This window comes from Mauremys reevesii, linkage group 4 (assembly GCF_016161935.1).
Source record: "Mauremys reevesii isolate NIE-2019 linkage group 4, ASM1616193v1, whole genome shotgun sequence".
Classification (NCBI taxonomy): domain Eukaryota; kingdom Metazoa; phylum Chordata; order Testudines; family Geoemydidae; genus Mauremys; species Mauremys reevesii.
In genome coordinates, this window is record NC_052626.1 from 122,104,856 (window position 1) to 122,127,451 (window position 22,596).

Genomic DNA, 22,596 nt, shown 5'->3' on the forward strand with positions numbered 1-22,596 from the left:
TCTGCCTCTCACTGCAGCCTTCCCTTCTGCCCACACAGCCTGGGCCTCAGCCCCGCCTCCGGTCTGTCCCCACTCAGGCCACCTCAGCCATCCCTTGGCCCCCACACTCAAGAACAATTTATAGGCTCTTATGAGTCTCCTAGTATTTTTCACATGAGCTGGGCAATTTTTTTAATGATCCTTATTACATTACAGAGCCCCCTGCAGCACTGGGGGTGGGGCAGCGATGGGCAAAAGCACTGGGTGGGCATAAGGGGCCCTATTTCCGGAGATCAATGGAACCGGAGGGAGCTCAGCACTTGGCAGTACTGAATCTTTGGGGCACCAGAGGGATGCTAGAGCAGGGAGCTGGTTTTATAATGTCTGCCATTTCCCCAAGCTACTTCCACATGCCTTAATACACAGCCCTTCTCACCCCAATGCCAGGTGGCTATTAATGGAGGCTGGAGGCTGCCTTTAAATGCCAGTGGTGAGTAACTGAGTGGAAAATCATTTAAAACCTGTTCCAAACCAATTACCTCATCCCACTGGCAGAACCAGTCCCTAATGCTGGCTATGCTCTTTACATCAGGCCCTGGCTGCATGGCGGGAACCCAGAGCTCTGGGCTGAGTTTTGTTAGATTGGCAAAGAACATGGAGTCAAGGCAAATTGCTCCTTTGTTTTCTGTTCTATATATAACATGAGAACAAAATGGGGTCACTGGATGAAATTAATGGCTGGGAAATTTAGAACTAATAAAAGGCTACTTCTTAATAGTGTGTTGCAGATAATCTGTGAAACTCCCTGCCACAGGGAATTAGAGTCATATGCTGTGTCTGTAAAGTACAATGCTGAACAACAGTATTTAGCCATACCCGGGAAGGTCTCATGCTTCATGGCATTAGCTGATTGCACATGGTCAGGAAGGACTATATTCCTCTATACTCAATATAGCAGTTGATCAGGCACGTGAAGGGAGATTTTTTTTGCCTGCTATGAGCTTCATGTGCGGGCCAGAGCTGAAGGTAGAATAGTGGACCTGATGGGACCTGATTCAGTATGGCAAGGTAGCCAGGCTGCAGTGGGCATGATGTATGAGAAACGTCTAAGGACCACAGCTGAGAGCTGAGTGGCAGGGACTATTTGCCATCACTACAAAATGGTTTGTGCCACTTCTCAGGAACGTCCCTGATCTGCCTGAAGATATGTCTGCATGTGAGCTGGAGGGTTACACACCTGCCGTGGCTCTGAAGGAGCTAGCACACTGGAGTAGAAGTGTGGTTGTGGGGGTGCGAGCAGCAGGATGGGTTCGTCTCCCCAAGAGTAGCCCAGAGTGAGACCCTAGGCACGTCCACCATAGTGCTGGGGTTATGTCAGCTTGAAACACACACTCAGAAATACTGAGATATAATTATCATCTTCTGATGAGCACAGAAACCTGTTGTATATGCACTGTTTAACTACTTGTCTCCATAAAATCTCTCCGCTTCTACTGGAAAACAGTTTGTCAAAGGAGTAGTGCTATTCCCTGCAATATTTTACTTTATTTGTTACCAAGGCACATAAAATCCCCTCTGCAGATTCAATCAGTGATGGTATTCTCAATCACTTTCTCTTGCAAACTGCTGTGCACGTTGAACAGCTGCACTGTCCTGCCCCAGAGACGGCTGCATTTCAGCTGAAATACACTAATCTGTAAAAAAAAAAAACTAGCAAAACCCCACTGGTTTCACTGCCCTCTACCTCTACAACTGAAGAGCAGAGCCAGCACTGTGAGTGAGGACTTTTGACTACCTTTGACTATTCAGTACTTTTCTCAAAGGCAGGTCCAGTGATGGTGTCCGTTTGTGTAGAGAGGAAGGAGGGCCCAATGGTTAGGGCACTAATTTAGGACTTGGGAGACCAGGGATCAAGTCCCTGCTCTGCCATAGACTCCCAGTGTGACCTGGGTCAAGTCTCTTGGGGTACGTCTACACTGCAATAAAACACCTGCCTCAGGCTCACAGGGCTCAGGCTAGAGGGCTATAAAATTGAAGTGTGGCCATTCAGTCTTGGATTGGAGCCCAGGCTGTGGGAAAGAAAGAAGAAGCCAAAGAGAGTGAAACACAGCAAAAAAAGCAAGTGTGAGAGGGGAGTGGGGCAGAGTGAAAAAGAATCACAGCTAACAATCCTAAGTATTGTCAGGTTTCAGAGTAGCAGCCATGTTAGTCTGCATCCGCAAAAAGAACAGGAGTACTTGTGGCACCTTAGAGACTAACAAATTTATTTGAGCATAAGCTTTCGTGGGCTACAGCCCACTTCTTCGGATGTACAAGTACTCCTGTTCTTTTTCCTAAGTATTGTGGGACTCAAGTTACTTCTGTGCCTAAAAATTCTGCACACAGTATTGCAAAATTCTGCAAATTTTATTTGTCAAATAAATATGGAGGCTCCAGCATGGCATTGGGGAGCACAAGTACTGGCTGCACAGGGTGGGAGATCAGAAAGTCATTTTTCTGTAGGGAAGCAAAAAAATTTTTAGGGGATATAACTTCTGCACATGTGCAGTGGTGCAGAATTCCCCCAGGAGTATTGGGTTTCCTGGCTGGGTCAATGACTTCAGGTGTGATCACTGCTGCACCTCTGTTTCCCAGTGTGTGCAATGGGATAGTAATCTCATTGACCTCGCAGAGGGCTGGGAGGGTTTGGCAGGCCTCGCCTCGGAATAGGAACCAGAAAGGTTCTTCATAGATGTTATGGAACGTTGAGATGGTTTGGCATGAAGGTGTTCCGTATCCAAACCCATTTCCCAGCAAGCTGTTCACTCCTCCTCCAAGTGAGGCGGGGGTCAGAGGGCCAGATCGGGCACGGAGCTACACTGATTTACATCAGCTAATGATCTGGCCTAGGGTCTGGTATCTAGACTGCAGGGCCCCATGTACTCTCACTGCTGACACTAGCTGTCCTCGACAGGTCCTTGTGGGAGTGAAACGGGTTCAGCTGTTAGTGGTGCTAGGCTAGGACCAAACGGGTCTGAGTCCATTACACAACACACAACTGAGGCCACGTTCCCCTGCGCTCAATGGTGCATTTCTGTGTTGGCCCTGGCCAAAGCGTTGTCCTGTTTACACAATCAGTTGTTTCCTCATGAGATGGGCCCTGGGCCCCTGAAGGAATCTGGAGCATGCAGAATGAACCCATAGACACTGAACACAGCATTGAAGTTCAGGTCTCAGCTCGGATCCCTGGGGCAGTTCATTTGCTCGGTCCCTAAGAAGTACCCAGGTGAGCTGGCTTTCCAAACAACTCATTAGTTTGCCATTGTGCATCTGCCTAGCTGGCGGATTGCTGCTAATCCACCAGGAGCCCCACATTCACAGCCAGCTGCCTTACACACTTTCCTTGTGGGCGGATTTGAAAACACTCCCTGATTCCTTTCTCCCCACACTCCCCCCCGAGTCTCCCAGGAGAAAAGCAGCCACGGGGGAGGACTGTGCTGTTGGGAGGAGCCCAGGGCCTGCCCTGCCCTGCTCTGGGCCCGGGGCGCTGGAATCTGGGCAGGACACGGGGGCGGGGGGATGGTGAGTGACCTCCAGGGCCACAAAACAACCCAGCGATCGAAGTGAACACACAACTCCGCGTGCGGCATCCTGCCCTCGGCCTGGCTCCAGCGCCACCGGGCCGCCCTGGGCCCCGGGCCGAGCTTGGAAAGGGCGCTAGCGGCCTCCCCTTTCCCTGGGGATTGGTCTGCCCCAGGGACACATGTCTGCAGCGCTCCAGCAGCCGGGACGGAGCCAGGCTTTGCCGGAGTGAAACCAGCCCCCTGCGGAGCTTTGCAGCCCGCCGGGCTGGGGCAGCGAGCGGCGGCCGCACCGCTAACGGGGTGCGCAGGGACGAAGCCAGCCCCGGTAAGTGAGACCCAACCCCGCCTCTCTGAACAGGGGAGCTCGGATCCACGGGCTGGAGGCGCCTCGCGATCCCCGGGGACGTGCGCGCGCTGCTCCCCTCTAATTGCACTTGTTGCTGTTTGAACTTGTTCTGCCGGGAGGAAGAAGGGCGCATGCAGCCAGGTCCCCCTTTGAACCAAGTTGTTGCTCCCCCCCCGCCCCTTGCCGATTTCAAACCATCCGGAGCCTGAAGGATGCTGGGGTCCTTGGGAGATGTGGTTTTGCAATCTGCTGACCTGGCTCCAGGGTGGAAAGAGACCAGACAAAGAGACTGGCCCGCTCCGGGGCTGGTGGAGGTTAGCGCTCCATGGGTTTGGGTTTACACTGCTGAGATCTGGCCAAAGGAAGGGTGAGATTTGCTGCTTGGAGGAAGAAAGCCAGGCAGAGACAGCCTGGGGCTAAAACAGAAACTATCACTGGAATGAGGTGACAGGCTGAGCTGAGACCCAGCTGCCCTGGCAATCCCTAGCTCCGGCAGCTTTCTCCTCCCGAAGGAACAAGAGCAGGAGCTGGCCTGCCAGCCACCTTAGTTCAGAGCATGAAGGAAGGGAAAGGTTGGCTGCTGTGCCGGGTGCAGGAAGGTTCTGCAGCAGGTTAATGTTCTGAGTGAATGTGTCCCTGTTCTCTTGTGTGCATTAGTGTGTTATCCATGTGTGCAGGTCCCTGGGCATCCTTCGGGCCAGTCCTCAACTGGTGTAAATCAGCTGCCTTGTGGAGCTATCCCAGCGTACACCAGCTGAAGAGCTGGCCCATCAATTCTATTGCAGCAGCACCTATCAACCCCTGATAGGGATCAGGGCCCCTGACTTGGCAGCCTACAAACTGGTAATACAAAGACAGTCTCTGCCTGTGCTTGCATGAAACCTGCAAAGGATTCTCACAATGGAGATGGGCCAGGCTGTCACCAATCTGACTTGGGTTTCACACTCCTCATTGGATCCAGGAGGCCACATTGGTGTAAATTTGGGGTAACGCCATCAGCTTCAGTGGAGTTACTCTGGATTTACAGCAGTGTCACTGAGTCTGGAGTCTGGCCCAGGGTTCTTGAGCTTGGTGAAAGAGGCTCCGGACCAGGTGTGTATTTCAGTTCTGGGTTTGGAATCGGAACCTTGTGGGAGGGGCTGTGTGTGAAGAACAGGCCAAAGTACTAGATCCAGCTCTTCAGAGCGATATCACAGAGGAGTCTCTTCAGCCCAGCTGAGCTCAGGGCCCCATTATCCTGGGCGCGCACACAGGGAGAGGCACGCCCTGCCTGGCAGGGTTACAGCCTACACACACAAGTCAGATGGTGGGGGGAAGTACATATCAGTGTCCCCGTCTTACAGATGGAGAATTGAGACACAGAGCGATGAAAGTCTGTGGCGGTGCTAGGAACTCAGCGCCGATCTCTGGAGGCCCTGTCCAGTGCCTTAACTACAAAGCCCCACTTCTCAGGGTTTCTCACTTGCTGCTATTTATTGTTTGAAGGGAATTATCCCAGGCCCCAATCCTGCAGCTGGATTGTGTGCCTGGGAGGAGCCCGTCAGCTGCAGCTGGAGTCGGCATGGGCCTGCGGGGATGGAATTGCAGGATTGGCTCTGACCTCCGCAAAGCGTGGTGCATGCAGCATTTGGGACAGACACTATATAAAGTCACCTTCTACTGCACTGGCTTTTTTTTTTTAAAGACGGAGCTGGTTAACTTTTCCCTTCTCAGAATGGTTCAACAGCGATTTGGCCGAAGAGCTGAGATCAGGAATGTCCATTGTCTTCCCTGGGGCAACTTTTGGCGGCAACGAGATAAAATCCATGCAGAGTCTGGTCTGTTTGCTTGTGATGGAAGTTCCAATAGACCTCTACCCAGCACCTCACAAATGAGGTGGTTCTTGAAATGCAGGCAGGTTTTAGATCCAATTCCTACAGTCCTTTTGTAGGCTAGCCTCCCATTATGATTATTTGGTGTCAGAGCAGTGCCTGCGGCCGTGGTTGAGATCAGGGTTCACTGTGCCGGGTGCTACACACACATAGCGCGCGAGATGGTCCATGCCCCAGATAGTACACAATGGAAGGGAAGTGAGGTTGAGAAAGGTCAAATGGCTCTGTCCACAGTCTGCGTCATTGCTGGGAATACAGCCCAGTCTCCTGAGTCCCACGGGATTGCTGCTGCCTCTCCTGGAGACATCTTGGACCTTGCCTCCTGTTGTGTTTCTCACCCCTTCTCCTGTGCTCCGTCAATGACATCAGATCTGACACCCTAATAATATTCTTCTCCCGTCTCAGGGCCTTTCGTCCCTTGTCCTGCTCCTGTGGCTTTCCCCTCATTCATGGCATACACACTGACATGTTAGCTAAACATAAATACTTTGGCTGGAAGGTTGCAACATTACACAAGTTTGTGTTCTAGAATGCTGAACGATAGCACACAGGACCAAAACACAGAGAGAGACAAAGTAGGGAGTAAGGCATAAGGCCCAACTCAACCCACCTTCCTATAGGCTGGCTGGCTGCAGGCAGACTGCTTGCTGCTAGGCCTGGATTGCACACTGCCCTACAGAGCCCCCCAGCCTGCAAGCAGGACCAGGAACCCCCCTGATATGTAAAGGGTCAGTCTTCAATTTTAAAACAGCTTTCAATACACCACTCTTCCCTCCTCCCGGTTTATCAAACAACCTAGTCAGAGGGCTCCTAAAAGCTCACTCCTCCCATGATGCCCATAGGAAGAGAAAAGCCCAGAAATCACACTCTGCATCCTGTGTTCTGTATCGTCCCGTAGCTTGGCCTTTGGCCCTAGTTTGGCCTAAGGTCAGTGCAGGGCTGTGCCAAGGCCTGGTAATCTGCCTGCGTGGATCTGCCTGCAGGACTGGGGCTTGTCATGACAAACTTTTTGGGGCAGGTGCTTTATTTCTTGTATGTACCAGAGACATTACCAGCACTAAACCAGTGCCTCATCCAGCTGGGGGGGAGGGCGGTTGCCTGTGGGAAGACTGCAGGGTGTGGTCCCCAAAACACAGTACATTTTGGATCAGCCTTCAGAAAGCCCCAGCTTCCCTTTAGGCACTGAAATAAGAGCCTGGGTTTTCGGGAGAGCTGAGTGTGTTGGGTGCTGTCTCTGGAAATGTAACCTGAATATTCCAGGGGGAGGTGCAAGGTGCTGGGCTCTGTTGCAGATCTGGCCCCTCGTGTTTTTGTGATGCCCTGAAGTAAATATCCCCCATTCATGGCTGGCTGCTGGAATCCAGGGCCAGACCTCTGGGCTCCACTTGCCACCTTCTTTGGTGCTTTGAGCGGGGAGTTTCGAAGGGCATGTCTACACTACCTACATTACAACCCGGCCGCGGCAGTACTCTGACGTGGGCAGTGTAGTCGCACTTTATCGCTGGGGAGAGCTCTCCTGGCGATAAAAAATAACCATCCCGAAGGAGCGGTGGGAGCACGGCTCCCGGAGATAAAGCGCTCTCTATACTGGCACTTTTCAGTGCTAAAAATGTTTGTCGCTCAGGGGATTGTTTTTTCACACCCCTGGATGACTAAAGTTGTAGCGCTGAAAGTGGCAGTGTAGACACAGCCTAAGCTCCCTGACAATCCCACTGTGCAGGCAATAGTGGTTCTTCAGAAGCCCACTTGTGAAGCGGGCTTTTGTCCAGGAAAACCTCCTACTGCCTGTCGAGGGGGGTGGGGGGAGGATTCCTGACACAAGGAAAAAGGGAAGGCAGTAGAACAGAGACCCTGGACTTCAGAAAAGCAGACTTTGACTCCCTCAGGGAACTGATGGGCAAGGTCCCCTGGGAGAATAACATGACGGGGAAAGGAGTCGAGGAAAGCTGGCTGTATTTTAAAGAAACCTTATTGAGGTTGCAGGAACAAACCATCCCGATGTGTAGGAAGAAAAGTAAATATGGCAGGAGACCAGCTTGGCTTAACAGTGAAATCCTTGCTCGTCTTAAACACAAAAAAACAGCTTACAAGAAGTGGAAGATTGGACAAATAACCAGGGAGGAGTATAAAAGTATTGCTCAGGCATGCAGGTGTGAAATTAGGAAGGCCAAATCACACTTGGAGTTGCAGCTAGCCAGAGATGTTAGGAGTAACAAGAAGGGTTTCTTTAGATATGTTAGCAACAGGAAGAAAGTCAAGGAAAGTGTGGGCCCCTTGCTGAATGAGGGAGGGAACCTAGTGACAGAGGATGTGGAGAAAGCTAGTGTACTCAATGCTTTTTTTGCCTCTGTCTTCACAGTCAAGGTCAGCTCCCAGACCCAGCTGCACTCTGCAGCACGGTATGGGGAGGAGGTGACCAGCTCTCTGTGGAGAAAGAAGTAGTTCGGGACTATTTAGGAAAGCTGGACGAGCACAAGTCCATGGGGCCGGATGCGCTGCATCCGAGGGTGCTAAAGGAGTTGGCCGATGAGATTGCAGAGCCATTGGCCATTATCTTTGAAAAATCATGGCGATCGGGGGAGGTCCCGGACGACTGGAAAAAAGCTAATGTAGTGCCCATCTTTAAAAAAGGGAAGAAGGAAGATCCAGGGAACTACAGGCCAGTCAGTCTCACCTCAGTCCCTGGAAAAGTCATGGAACGGGTCCTCAAGGAATCAATCCTGAACCACTTAAAGGAGGGGAAAGTGATCAGGAACAGTCAGCATGGATTCACCAAGGGCAAGTCATGCCTGACTAACCTAATTGCCTTCTATGATGAGATAACCGGCTCTGTGGATGAGGGGAAAGCAGTGGATGTGCTATTTCTGGACTTTAGCAAAGCTTTTGATACAGTCTCCCACAGTATTCTTGCCAGCAAGTTAAAGAAGTCTGGGCTGGATGAATGGACGGTAAGGTGGATAGAAAACTGGCTAGATGGTCGGGCTCAACGGGTAGTGATCAATGGTTCCATGTCTAGTTGGCAGCCGGTATCAAGTGGAGTGTCCCAAGGGTCGGTGCTGGGGCCGGTTTTGTTCAATATCTTCATTAACGATCTGGAGGATGGTGTGGACTGCACCCTTAGCAAGTTTGCAGATGACACTAAACTGGGAGGAGTGGTTGATACGCTGGAGGGTAGGGATAGGATACAGAGGGACCTAGACAAATTAGAGGATTGGGCCAAAAGAAATATGATGAGGTTCAACAAGGACAAGTGCAGAGTCCTGCACTTAGGACGGAAGAATCCCATGCACTGTTACAGACTAGGGACCGAATGGCTGGGCAGCAGTTCTGCAGAAAAGGACCTAGGGGTTACGGTGGACGAAAAGCTGAATATGAGTCAACAGTGTGCCCTTTTTGCCAAGAAGGCTAATGGCATTTTGGGTTGTATAAGTAGGGGCATTTCCAGCAGATCGAGGGATGTGATCATTCCCCTCTACTCAGCACTGGTGAGGCCTCACCTGGAGTACTGTGTCCAGTTTTGGGCCCCACACTACAAGAAGGATGTGGATAAATTGGAGAGAGTCCAGCGGAGGGCAACAAAAATGATTAGGGGGCTGGAGCACATGATTTATGAGGAGAGGCTGAGGGAACTGGGATTGTTTAGTCTGCAGAAGAGAAGAATAAGGGGGGATTTGATAGCTGCTTTCAACTACCTGAAAGGGGGTTCCAAAGAGGATGGATCTAGACTGTTCTCAGTGGTAGAAGATGACAGAACAAGGAGTAATGGTCTCAAGTTGCAGAGGGGGAGGTTTAGGTTGGATATTAGGAAAAACTTTTTAAGTTTTAGTAGGGTGGTGAAGAACTGGAATGGGTTACCTAGGGAGGTAGTGGAATCTCCTTCCTTAGAGGTTTTTAAGGTCAGGCTTGACAAAGCCCTGGCTGGGATGATTTAGTTGGGTTTGGTCCTGCTTTGAGCAGGGGGTTGGACTAGATGACCTCCTGAGGTCCCTTCCAACCCTGAGATTCTATGATTCTATGATTCCCAACCCTGTCGAGGTTTGCATCTTTGAAGCAAGGGAAATCAGTCTCTTTCCCAGCCCTGCTGGATGATGGATGGTCTGTGACCAGGCAGGGAGGCATTAATGTAGCACTTGTCCTGCCCTGTGGGTTATTTTTAAAGAGCTGATTATCAGAGCAGGAAGAATCCACAGTGTTCTGTGAATTCCCCTGCTGTCTGGCTGAGACAAAGGAGCCTAGGAGCAGGGCAGGCAGGAGAGGGGTCTTGGAAGGGAAGCCGCTGGGGATCACCACTGTGTTTATCTCTGGCTTTCTGCCTTTAATTTCTGTTATTCTTGGGCAGGGAATGTTTGCACAGCACAGTGCAGTTTGGTCTGCGTGCTGCTTCCTTTGGCACATAGCAGCTGAGAGCTACGGAGCAAGGCAGGTTTCGAAACTGTCCTTATCCCTGGGGACAAGAGGCAGAGAATGTGACAAGGTTTCTGGGATCAACAGACTCTTTATTGCTCACTGTGCTAACATGCAAACCTGATAATCCAGCCTCTCCCACCCCCCGACAGCCACTGGCCTTCACCCACTCCTCAGCATGGTCTCTTCTGCAAAAGCAATTGCAGTTTGTTTGCTTTTCCAGGGTGGGCTGGATATTCCTGAATGACTTAGGAGTCAATGGGACTTGTGCTCCTAAATCACTTTGGCACTTTGAAGCTGCCACTCCCAGTGTACTGTCAGGAGGGAGAGCATAGTGTGGTATTGTTCACAGCGGACGAGGGCAGGAGCCCAGGACTCTTTTCTGGCTCTGTCGACCTTGGGCTCCTCACACCAGATTTTCAAAGGTAGACACTGGTTTTGGTGTCAAACTTGAAACACTTAGGGCCTGATTTCCCAAAGTGCTGGCACCCCCAAATTCCAGCTGAAGCCAGGGGACCCTGGGGGTGCTCTGCATCTCGGAAATCAGGCCAGGGGGGTCTCACAAATTCAAGCACCCCAAACCAGTTTAATCCTTCTGTGCTGCAGTTTCCCCCATTACAAATAAGTAAAAGTGAGATCCTGACCTGCTTCCCAGGGGGTTGTGCGACTGAACCCCCTGTTGGTGAGGTGCTTTGGGATCCCTGCGTGGAAGGCACTTTATGAATGATCTATGGACGGTCTATTAAAACAAATCCTATTTTGCACTTCTATAGCACGCTCCACCCACAGAGCTCAAAGCGTTGTCACCCCACAGTACAGTACAGATACGGAAATGGAGGGACAGGGAGCTTGGATTAGGCTTGCCCATGGCCACAAAGCAAGTTAGTGTCAGAGCTGGGACCAGAGCCCTGGTCGGTCATTAGTCAAAAGAAGTGAACAAACCATGTTTGTGATGCAGCCCGCTTGATTTGTGTCAAGCATTTGCAGTGGGTCGGGCCAGAAGGGACTGTGCTGATGATCTAGTCTGAGCACCTGCACAGCACAGGCCAGAGGACCACCCCTGGGTTCCCACGTGCAGCCCATACGCTGCGTTTGAGCTAGAGCGGCTCGGCTAGACAAATGTCCAGTGGGACATGTGGTTTAGCACTGAGCTCTCCTGGTCCCCGCTGGCAATCCCAGCCTGGCCGGACAGCGCAGGATGCAGTCATTGGCTTCCCTGTTGTTGCTGTGAATTGGGGAGAGTCTCCCGTGAGAAGTGAGGCCGAGGCTGCACTGGACAGGGGTGCCAGCACAGCTTGATCAGCACTACTGGACCAGCAAACTCTCCTGCTAGAGATGCAGCATCCACCGGCCAGAAAGTGCTGTTGCCAGTATAGCTTGTACCATTTCCCTGAGTGAAATACACCACAACCCACATTGCTATGGCAGCAAAAATGTCTAGTGTAGCCCTGGCCATGGATTACAGGTGTTGGCATCTGAGACAAAGCCCAGGCTCCAGATAAGCTTGGCCTTGCTGTGACTGACATAGCAGGAATGCAGAGAGAAGGGGGCATCTGTGAGCCCATGGGATTGATCCAGTACAAGGGAGCATGTGGGCTCCAAGGTACAAAGCAGTGGTGAGCAACTGTCCAATTGGCTCATCACCTTGGAAGGACTTTGGTTTTATTTAACCAGGAGCTGTCCAAATTTTGCCAACTCCCCTGGATGGGGAAGGGGGAATTGGGCCAGGCTGGAAACACGAAGAATAAAACCTCAAATCACAGCAGCACGAAGTTCCAGGAGATTCCTTGGCACCGGCCTAAGGGATTGCTCACTGTGCACTGCAGTGCGGACTGTGGGGGATGGGTGAATGACAGTGCACCCAAAAGTGGGGAGCACTAACCGCCCCGTGAGGATGCTGCTGGCCCAAATGAAAAGGATGCAAGTTTGCACTACCATAGGCCTGTTTGAAAGAGGTCTTGTGCTCCTCACTAACATTAGGCCAGTGGTCCCCGACCTTTTCGTCTGGCAGGCGCCAGACGAAGGACCGTGGCGGCAGTGGAGCACCCACCGAAATGCTGACGGATTTCTGTGGCATTTCGGTGGCAATGCCTCTCGAAGACGTCGCTTGTTGGCGGCAAGTGGCATCATCAAGAGGCGTCGCCACCGAATTTCTGCGGCGTTTCGGCGGCGACGCCTCTCGATGACGTCACTTGCTGCTGACAAGTGATGTCATCGAGAGGCGTCGCCGCCAAAACGCCGCAGAAATTCGGCGGCATTTCGGCGGATGCTCCACTGCCGGCCAGGACGTGGGCGCATTTAGATGCCCCTGCGGGCGCCATGGCGCCCGCAGGCACCGCATTGGGGACCCCTGCATTAGACACTTTGGGAAATCCCACCTGCAGTCTCTGTGAGTAACATTTCAAAAGTGCTCGGTGACACACTGAAAGCCAATGGGACATAAGCTCCTAGGTAGCTGAGGCACTTTTGAAAATGTTCCCCACAGAGATGACAGGTGGGATTTTCAGATGCACCCAAGTGAGTTAGGAGCACAAGTTCCATTGACTTTCAGGTGCTTTAGCGGTACCTCCCTAGCCCAGACAGGGGTGCTGCTGGGCCCATACCCTCACCTTTGCACCTTCCCAAGGGTTCTCTGTAACATCAGCTGTAAGGAACGATAATGGGTCAGATCCTCAGCTGGTGTAAATCAGCATGGCTCCATTGGAATCTGTCGACCTAGACTGATTTCCACCAACTGAGCATGTAGCCATAGTCTCGTTTTAAAGTGACCCTGGAGGTGTACACCACCTCCATCTAGCGAGCACCTGGCACTGTGGTGTCTGGGCTGCCTTTGTGTGCACAATATATCACCCACCTCTCAGTGAGAGCAGGGAGCTTGTCCTTTTCACTGCTCTACTGCCCATTTACACAGTCCCACAGCCCCATGGTCAGTGCAGCCTGAGGCACTCAGTTGCAGAATTCTTGACTCTGCCAGCAAAACATGAGCCTTCTGCTGGCTGCCTCGCCCCTTCCTGCTTTGGTCGTGGCCACAAATGGGCTTGATCTCCATGGCCCTCCCAGTGGGGAGGGAGAAGATGTCAGGAAACGCCAGGAGGCCATGCACAGGGCTGGGTTCGGATTGTGTTGGTACCTGTATTAATCAGGAGTGACTCTGCTGAAGTCACTGGAGTTACACCCAGGTAAACCCAGGGTCAGCGAGAGGGATACAGCCCCAGCCTGTTCAGATCGGCTGATGTGGCTTTGGGAGAGCAGAGAAGCTTCTCAGGAGCTTGGGACAGGACCCATCTTCCTTCTCTTCCCCTTTTCGTTGTGTTCAGTCTCATGGTGACCTGTCCTGCCCATATGAAGTGTACAGCCCCCGCCCCACATGGCAATCCACTCAATGGCACTGACAAATGTCATGGGCTATGAGGAGCAGTGTCAGAACCTTTGCCCCAGTTTCAAACACCCTGAGACCATGGCTCTGGCTCTGCGTTTAACTAGGAGCCTCTGTGGCCCTTGGCCCTGGAGTATCTGAGCATCTGCCAGCTATCAATGGGCTCCATCCAAGGCAGGCAAGTGTTATCTCCATTGTACAGCTGAGGAAACTGAGGCACTACATGGGGAAGTGACCTGTCCAAGAGCTCATGGGACTCTGGGGCTGCCCGAGGAACTGAACCCACATCTCCTGAGCCTTAGCCACAAGGCCAGGCTTCCTCTCCACCTGAACTCAGTTCTGTCACCCAAGGCTACTTGGCCTCTTTGAAGAGCTCTCCCTGCGGCGCCAGCGTTCCCTCGTCAGTATTTATTTTCAGCCTTCCCTGAGCATGGTTAATAATCCCCCTGTTGATGCAACATCCCGTCCCCTGTGTCCAGTGCGTGAGTCAGTCCTGCACCAGACAAGGCTGGGCAAGTCAAGTCTTTGTCTTGGGCAACAAAGAAAGTTCTTGGGCCGGAACCCAGCTGTGTTCCTTCTGCTGCTGGCCAGGTGCCGGGTGCCCTGGTCCAAGGCTGAGTTCTTACCAGAGTGGATGGGTGGGCTGGTGGGAGGGAAGTAGGATAGCAGGGGTAGCACTAGGGGACAGAAATGTTGGCCAGGATTTTCAGGTGCAGGCACTCTTTTTTTATTTTGGCAGCCCCACATGAGATTCCAGGGCCCTTCGGAGATGCTGTCTGTATGTGTAACTCCATTTGAAGTCAGTCACCGTATGCCTCTCCCCTCCCATTCCTGCTCATCCCGGGAGAGATGTCTAGAGTGCCTCAGAGATGGGCTATACATCCCAGTGTGCTGGACGGGGCGCAGAGACTGTGTTTCTGGCCATGTTTGCAGGAGCAGATGTGCTGCTGAGTGCGGTTCCTGGGATCTGTGTGGGGTTGGGTATGGTAAAGAAAATCCCTTAACTGGGCATTTCCTTGTTTTGAAGGCCTGCTACACCCACACGCTTTGTGCTGGTATCACTGTCAGGCAGAAGTGTGATTATTTATCAGTACAGTTACACCACTACGAGCACAAATGTGGGTGCAGTTATACCAGTATACAGGTGCCTTAACCCAGGAGAGTCTGTTCCCCCCTCTGGATAGGGATGAATTAGACCGGTAAGAGCACCTTCATACCAGTATAGTTGTGTACACACTCAGGGCTTGAACCACTTTAACCCTAATGGCACTGTTACACAGTACAAGTTCTGTGTGGAGACGAGGGCTAAGGGTTGTGGGAGAGTGGTGGCACTTACACACCCAGGCCTGGTTAATGATGACAACAACTAATAATCACCTCCCGGCACCACCCATCAGCAGCCTGGTTTTCATCAGAGGATCTCAAAGCACATTATAAAGGTTGGTTAATTCAGCCTCCCAGCAGACCAGTCTCACTAGCCCTCTTCTGCAGGTGAGGAAGCGAAGTCAGGGGAGGGGCAGTGACTTACCAGCCAGCCAGTTGAGAGCAGAGGAACCCCTGGGCTTTGCTCTGACCACTAGACTGTACTCCCTGCAGATATATCCAGAGAAAAGTCAAAGTTCTGTGACCAAACAGCCCCTCGGACAGGGGCTGGCTCCATTCTATGCGACCTCTTGCTCTGGCTGTTCAGCTACTGCACATCCGTCACTGATCCAGCCTAGACTAAGTCTTGACTGAAGGAGACAGGTGTGGAGCATTGTTCCAGCCCCGCCTTGGGGGGTGGTGGTCAGTGACGGTGAATTTCCTTCCGTTTGCTTCTGTGACGGGACTGAACAGATAGGAGAAGAAGGACCTCGGAGTATTGGTTGATCACAGGATGACTATGAGCCGCCAATGTGATATGGCCATTAAAAAAGCTAATGCAGTTTTAGGATGCATCAGGCGAGGTATTTCCAGCAAAGATAAGGAGGTGTTAGTACCGTTATACAAGGCACTGGTGAGACCTCATCTGGAATACTGTGTGCAGTTCTGGTCTCCCATGTTTAAGAAGGATGAATTCAAACTGGAACAGGTTCAGAGACGGGCTACTAGGATGATCCGAGGAATGGAAAAGCTGTCTTATGAAAGGAGACTCAAAGAGCTTGGCTTGTTTAGTCTAACCAAAAGAAGGTTGAGGGGGGATATGATTGCTCTTTATAAATATATCAGAGGGATTAATGTTAGGGAGGGAGAGGAATTACTTAAGCTTAGTACCAATGTGGACACAAGAACAAATGGATATAAACTGGACATTAGGAAGTTTAAACTTGAAATTAGACGAAGGTTTCTAACCATTAGAGGAGTGAAGTTCTGGAACAGCCTTCCAAGGGGAGTAGTGGGGGCAAAAGACATATCTGGCTTTAAGACTAAGCTTGATAAGTTTATGGAGGGGATGGTATGATGGGATAGCCTAATTTTGGCAATTAATTTGGCAATTGATCTTTGATTATCAGCAGGTAAGTATGCCCAGTGATCTGTGATGGGATGTTAGATGGGATGGGATCTGAGTTACTACAGAGAATTCTTTCCTGGGTGCTGGCTGGTGAGTCTTGCCCACATGTTCAGGGTTTAACTGATCGCCATATTTGGGGTCGGGAAGGAATTTTCCTCCAGGGCAGATTGGCAGAGGCCCTGGAGGTTTTTTGCCTTCCTCTGCAGCATGGGGCACGGGTCACTTGCTGGAGGATTCTCTGCAGCTTGAGGTCTTCAGACCACAATTTGAGGACTTCAATAACTCAGACATAGGTTAGGGGTTTGTTATAGAAGTGGATGGGTGAGATTGTATGGCCTGCATTGTGCAGGAGGTCAGACTAGATGATCATAATGGTCCCTTCTGACCTTAGAGTCTATGAGATAGAACCAGGCCCCATGGCTCAGCGCTGGCAGCTGGCTGGAGTTCCACTCACTCAGGGTGGGTCTAGCCGAGCATGTGACTGTAAAAACAACAGCCGCCCAGCATGGGCACTGTACTCAGCAGAGTGTTCATGGTGGCAGCAGCAGGATTCCGGCTGTTTGGTGGAGTCTCCACTCCCAGGCCTTTGGAATCTAGCAGCTGAGCTTGATTTCCAGTAAACAGAAATCCAGCCCTTCCTTTGCCTTTTATCTTGCTGCCAAATCTGCATGCTGTGTCTGTAACCTGTGTGTCAGCTGTGACATACCTGGAGTGTCTGTGTCTGGGTTAGCCGGGGAGCCCCTTATGAGGGGAGTGTTTGTACAGGGCTGAACGCACTGGTGCTGAGTGAGTAATTATTAGGCTGTTGTGAGGGGTTGTCTTAGCAAATGCTGCAGTGTTATCTAAGTTCTTGCCAGCAATAAAAAACTAGCCCTCCAGTAACGAGCTAGTTTGCAGTTGGGAGGTGGGTGTGTCATATGCTGATTTCGATAGTCCAGTGCCCGTGAGAGATCCCACAATAACAAACAACAACTGAGGTCAGGTTTTCAGTAGGCTAGGTGCTGAGTGCTTGGGGATCTGGCCCTGAGCCCTTTGGGGGGATCTACTTCCACGTCTGTCCTCCTTCACCCTTCCCTGAGGTTTGTTCCCAGCCTGTTCTGCCGTTTGTGACTTGGATTGTAATGTTCTTTGGGTCAAGGGAGAGTTTTGAAGATATGCCCAAGTGACTTAGGAGCGCATTCGCCATTGGAAGACATAAGAACATAAGAACGGCCATATTGGGTCAGACCAAAGGTCCATCCAGTCCAGTATCCTGTCTGCCGACAGTGGCCAATGCCAGGTGCCCCAGAGGGAGTGAACCTAACAGGTAATGATCAAGTGATCTCTCTCCTGCCATCCATCTCCACCCTCTGACAAACAGAGGCTAGGGACACCATTCCTTACCCCATCCTGGCTAATAGCCATTAATGGACTTAACCTCCATGAATTTATCCAGTTCTCTTTTAAACGCTGTTATAGTCCTAGCCTTCACAACCTCTCAGGCAAGGAGTTCCACAGGTTGACTGTGCGCTGTGTGAAGAAGAACTTGCTTGTATTTGTTTTAAACCTGCTGCCTATTAATTTCATTTGGTGGCCCCTAGTTCTTATATTATGGGAACAAGTAAATAACTTTTCCTTATTCACTTTCTCCACCCCACTCATGATTTTATATACCTCTATCATATCCTCCTTTAGTCTCCTCTTTTCCAAGCTGAAAACTCCTAGCCTCTTTAATCTCTCCTCATATGGGACCCGTTCCAACCCCCTAATCATTTTAGTTGCCCTTCTTGGAACCTTTGTTAATGCCAGTATATCTTTTTTGATATGAAGTGACCACATCTGTACACAGTATTCAAGATGTGGGCGTACCATGGATTTATATAAAGGCAATAATATATTCTCCGTCTTATTCTCTATCCCTTTTTTAATGATTCCTAACATCCTGTTTGCTTTTTTGACCGCCTCTGCACACTGCGTGGACGTCTTCAGAGAACTGTCCACAATGACTCCAAGATCTCTTTCCTGATTAGTTGTAGCTAAATTAGCCCCCATCATATTGTATGTATAGTTGGGGTTATTTTTTCCAATGTGCATTACTTTACATTTAATCTCCTAAATCTCTTAGGCCATTTTGACATGCCCATCCTGGGTCTTGCCTTGCTGTGTGAGTGCCAGACACACCTGGAGCACTATATGCAAATGTTAAATAATGAGAACAATTAATGAAGTCCTGGCCAAGCTCCAACGTGAGTAATTATATCCCACCTATTGAAACAAGGCTCTTTTACTTGGCTACTGTATCTTCCCCTCCTGCCTGTGCAGCATTGCTGTTCACTGGGAAACTCAGTGTTGCAGCAGCATCAGAAGGCCTAGATGGAGATCTGGGCCCCATCGTGCAGGGAGCTGGAAACAGGGCGGCCTGGGGGGGGGGGGGGAAGTGGGGCAATTTGCCCCAGGCCTCCACGAAAGTTTTTCGGGGCCCCTCAAGCAGGGTCCTTCACTTGCTCCAGGGGCCCTGGAAAACTCTCGCGGAGCCCGGGCCCCTGAGCATCTTCCGCGGCAATTCGGCGGCGGGGGGTCCTTCCGCTCCGGGACCTGCCGCCGAAGTGCCCTGAAGACCCGTGGCAGGGGAGTCCTTCCGCCCCGGGACACGCCGCCAAAGTGCTGGGTCTTTGGCGGCAATTCGGCGGGGGCCCCCCGCCGCCGAAGACCCCAGACCCCCTGAATCCTCTGGGCAGCCCTGGCTGGAAATCCATGGGATGAGAATGAGCCCCTTCCTTGACAGCTCCCCATGGAAATACAGAGGACAAACGAAGGGCAGAAGACAGGCCCAGGGGGGAAATGACTTTCCCAGTGTCACCCAGCTGGGGTTAGAACTCCGCTCTTCTTCCAGTTCACAGGGACACACTCCCCCAGCCCCTGAGGGAGTGAAGTGTCGCTTTAGGCACCTAAATCCTATAGTCAGGCCCCACTGGGATTCACAAAACCTCTGCTCAGCTGCACCAAGCCCTGTCAGTGCCAAAACTTGCTGCCTACATTTTTGCAGTGAAAGTTCCCCAGGTGCGTCTGTGCACGCGCCCTGCTGCCCTGCACCAGGCATCCAGCCCCTAAACCTCAGAGTGATGCACCAGTACTGGAAAGATCGGCCTTCCTCTGCCTGCATCTCCCCTGTGGGGCCTCATCCCATGGGCAGGCAGAGTTCACCTACTGGTTTACACTGGGGGGAGTGAGAGGGGAATTGGGCTCAGACAGGGTGGGGGCTGAGAGGGGAATCAGACATGTAGTTTACTCAGGCTGGTCCAGCCCAGAGCTCACTCAGTTCCCGTATCTCTCTGTGACAGACACTGCTCCCTGGTGTGCCTCTGGCCAGTTAGGCCAGGCCTGCCTTTGGGTGTGCAGGGATTCCCTCCCGCCTCATCCCTGCAGCTGTGGGCTGGTGAGCTCGGATTACCCCAGCTGAGCCTGCACAATCGCAGCGCTGTGTGTGGGCGTGAGTCCCTGAGCCGCTCCTATTGCTGTGGGGCAGTGGGAGGGGGATCCGTGCTACAGATGGAGTAGGAGGGATCCACACGCACTGCGGGGGTGCAGGCGATGTGCTGTGTGAAGGACCAGGCCAGTGCCCCAGCTGAACCTCTGGCTGGTTTGCACAGGCCGCTGGGCCCTGGTTGTGCGTCTTGTGCGGTGCAGGTTTCTCACTCCGCTCTTGGAAGAGGGCTTGCTCCTCCCTGCCCCGGGAACGCCTTGTACCGCTTGCACGCTGCTTCTATGCCTGGCCCTGCCGCTCCTGGCAGGGCTGGGAAGGTGTTGCTCACCTGCCCCTCCTCTCTGACTCACTGGTTTCCCTGGCACGGCCAGAGCCAGAGGAGTGGAGCCAGAGCGAGGGGAGAGGCTGGCAGAGGGGACCAGTCGACTGAGTGTGGGGAGATTGGGAGAAACCCGCGAGTTGGATATAAAATCAAAAGGCAACTCCACGCCATTTCCTTCTGGGGTTCTGGGCCAGCACGGGGCAGAGCAGCCCCCCAGGTAAGGACGGCTCTGTTCCTTCCTGGGAGTCAGTAAAGGTGAGCTGGGGTGGGGGAATGAATGGAAGGGAAACCCGGGGGGCGGGGGGGGGGGGAATTTGCCAGCCCTGCTTGTGGTACCAGAGCTCATGTCTGTGGCCTGGGAGAAGTTTCCTTCCTGTGACCATTGCTGGGGCCCCCTGGGTTCCACTGGGGCTGTGGGGAGATGGGGGAAGGGAGAAGGGAAAAGCAGCCTCCTTGTTTACCACAAGCCCTTTGTATTCAAGGACTGTAGGGCTGGCCCTTCCCTCTCTGAAGGGTGCTAATTACAGATTCTGGAAGGGAGAGGGCAGCTTCCATGGCAGGCCCTGGGAGGCCCCTCTTTGCTGGTACAATCCTCTGCCCCAGCGCTGAGCCCCCGCAAAACCCAGAGCCCCCTCCTGCACCCCAAACCTCTCATCTCTGGCCCCACCCAACAGCCTGCACCCCCAGCCCAGAGACCTGACCCTCTCCTGCACCCCAACCTCCAGCCCCAGCCCAGAGCCCCCGCCCATACCCCAAACCCCTCTGCCCAGCTCCATTGGGTTGCGGGCATCAACAATTTTCTTCAACTGGGTCGCCAGAAAAAAAAGTTTGAAAACCACTGGCCTAGTGGATGGAGCACTGCGCTTGGACTCAGGAGACCTGTCTTCTTTCCCTGGCTCCACTGGCCTGCTGGGTGACCCAGGCAAGTCACTACTGCTCCCTGTGCCTCAGTTTCCCCATCTGTACAATGGGGATGATGATCCTGACTTGCTTTGTAAAGAACTTTGAGATCTGCTGATTCAAACATAAGAACATAAGAATGGCCATACCGGGTCAGACCAAAGGTCCATCTAGCCCAGTATCTGTCTACTGACAGTGGCCAATGCCAGGTGCCCCAGAGGGAGTGAACCTAAAAGGCAATAATCAAGTGATCTCTCTCCTGCCATCCATCTCCATCCTCTGACGAACAGAGGCTAGGGACACCATTCTTACCCATCCTAGCTAATAGCCATTTATGGACATAGCCACCATGAATTTATCCAGTCCCCTTTTAAACATTGTTATAGTCCTAGCCTTCACAATCTCCTCAGGTAAGGAGTTCCACAAGTTGACTGTGCACTGCGTGAAGAAGAACTTCCTTGGATTTGTTTTAAACCTGCTGCCTATTCATTTCATTTGGTGACCCCTAGTTCTTGTATTATGGGAATAAGTAAATAACTTTTCCTTATCCACTTTCCCAACATCACTCATGATTTTATATACCTCTATCATATCCCCCCTTAGTCTTCTCTTTTCCAAGCTGAAGAGTCCTAGCCTCTTTAATCTTTCCTCGTATGGGACCCTCTCTAGATAAGATCAGCTATAGTTTATTCATTATGATCTTTCCTTGAGTAGAGATAGGAATCACAGGAACCCGGGCTAATGCCTGTCCAGGTTTCTCTCAGATTTGCCTGGGGGTGCCTCGTAGCCCAGGGATGTTTGAAGAATCAGCCTGTTGTGGTGCTGCCTTTGCTCTGCGCGGGTCCATCTGCTGCTATAGTTGGTGACCCGTCGCTGTGACGTGTAGGTGCTGCGCACGCAGGAACCACTCTGCATTGTGTCCTGACATGAGACCTGGCCCCCTCTCCCCTCGCCACTGAGCCTAGTGCAGGCATGTCCTTGCTGGCCCTTGCCCACCTGCCTCTGCCCCACCCCGCTCCCCCGTGGACCTGCCGGGGAAAATGTACAATCAGTGACTTATCACTGAGCCACCCTTTGCCTGGCTCTACATGAGTAATGAGGAAGGAGACGGCTGCTTCGTCTCCTGTGACTTGTTCCCAATTAACCCCTTCCCTGATGCCAGCAGGTTCAGGAAGGAGACTTAGGCTGTGCCTGGGCAAGAGTGGAGGTGTCGTGCCCTGGCCCTGCTGCCTATCACCAGGGGTGAGGGAACTCACAAGTTGCTTGCAGCTTCCCTGGCAAACCAACCTGCATCCCTTCCAAAGAGAACACAGGGCTGTGTGGAAGCCAGGCATTCATGGCTGTGTGCCAACAACAGAGCCACTTGGGCTCTCGATTTGGAGATATGCAGGTCCAGTTTTTCTGGGAGCTCAGCACCCAGCACGCTGAATGCTTCAGAGAATGAGGGCCACGCTGTTCAGCTTGAGAGTCAGACGGGCAAACACAGCCTGTAAGGAGCTGGCCCTTTGTGCGGGAAGAGCAGGGAGGCTGGCACTGGCTTGGAGAAGGCTGAAAGAATTGCAGACACTGGCTCAGGACGGCTGCCGAATCAATGTGAAAAGAGAGCGGCAGGTGTTTCCTCAGCAGCAGGGGCTCCTCAGCCTGATCCCCAAAAGGGATCCTCGCGTGGGCAGTGGAAGGAGAGGTGGCAGTTGGCATTGGCAGGCAGGTGCCAGATGGAGTGACATGCAGGGCTGCAGCGCACGAATCACAGAGGCAAAGAGCCCAGGTTCCAAAGGGCCGGAATACGGATTTCTGGTGAACTTTCCAGAGGACAAGGGGAGGGGCTAGGAAGAGGTGGGTGAGAGGGAAAATATTATGATTTGTTACGGCTGTGGTGGG

At 52.1% G+C, this 22,596-nt stretch overlaps 1 protein-coding gene across 6 annotated transcripts in view; it reads left to right on the top strand.

The window, feature by feature from the left end:
- The first annotated feature begins 3,351 nt into the window (after positions 1 to 3,351).
- Positions 3,352 to 22,596, top strand: part of INAVA (innate immunity activator) — a 39,143-nt gene continuing 19,898 nt past the window's right edge. For 4 of the 6 annotated variants that reach the window (XM_039533252.1, XM_039533247.1, XM_039533250.1 and 1 more), the window contains exon 1: positions 3,352 to 3,867. The gene's annotated coding sequence lies outside the window, so the exon portion shown is untranslated. Of the gene's footprint in view, positions 3,868 to 4,170; positions 4,203 to 19,967; positions 20,033 to 22,596 lie in introns of those variants that run through there. The other 2 variants (XM_039533248.1, XM_039533249.1) reach the window with 2 other exon arrangements.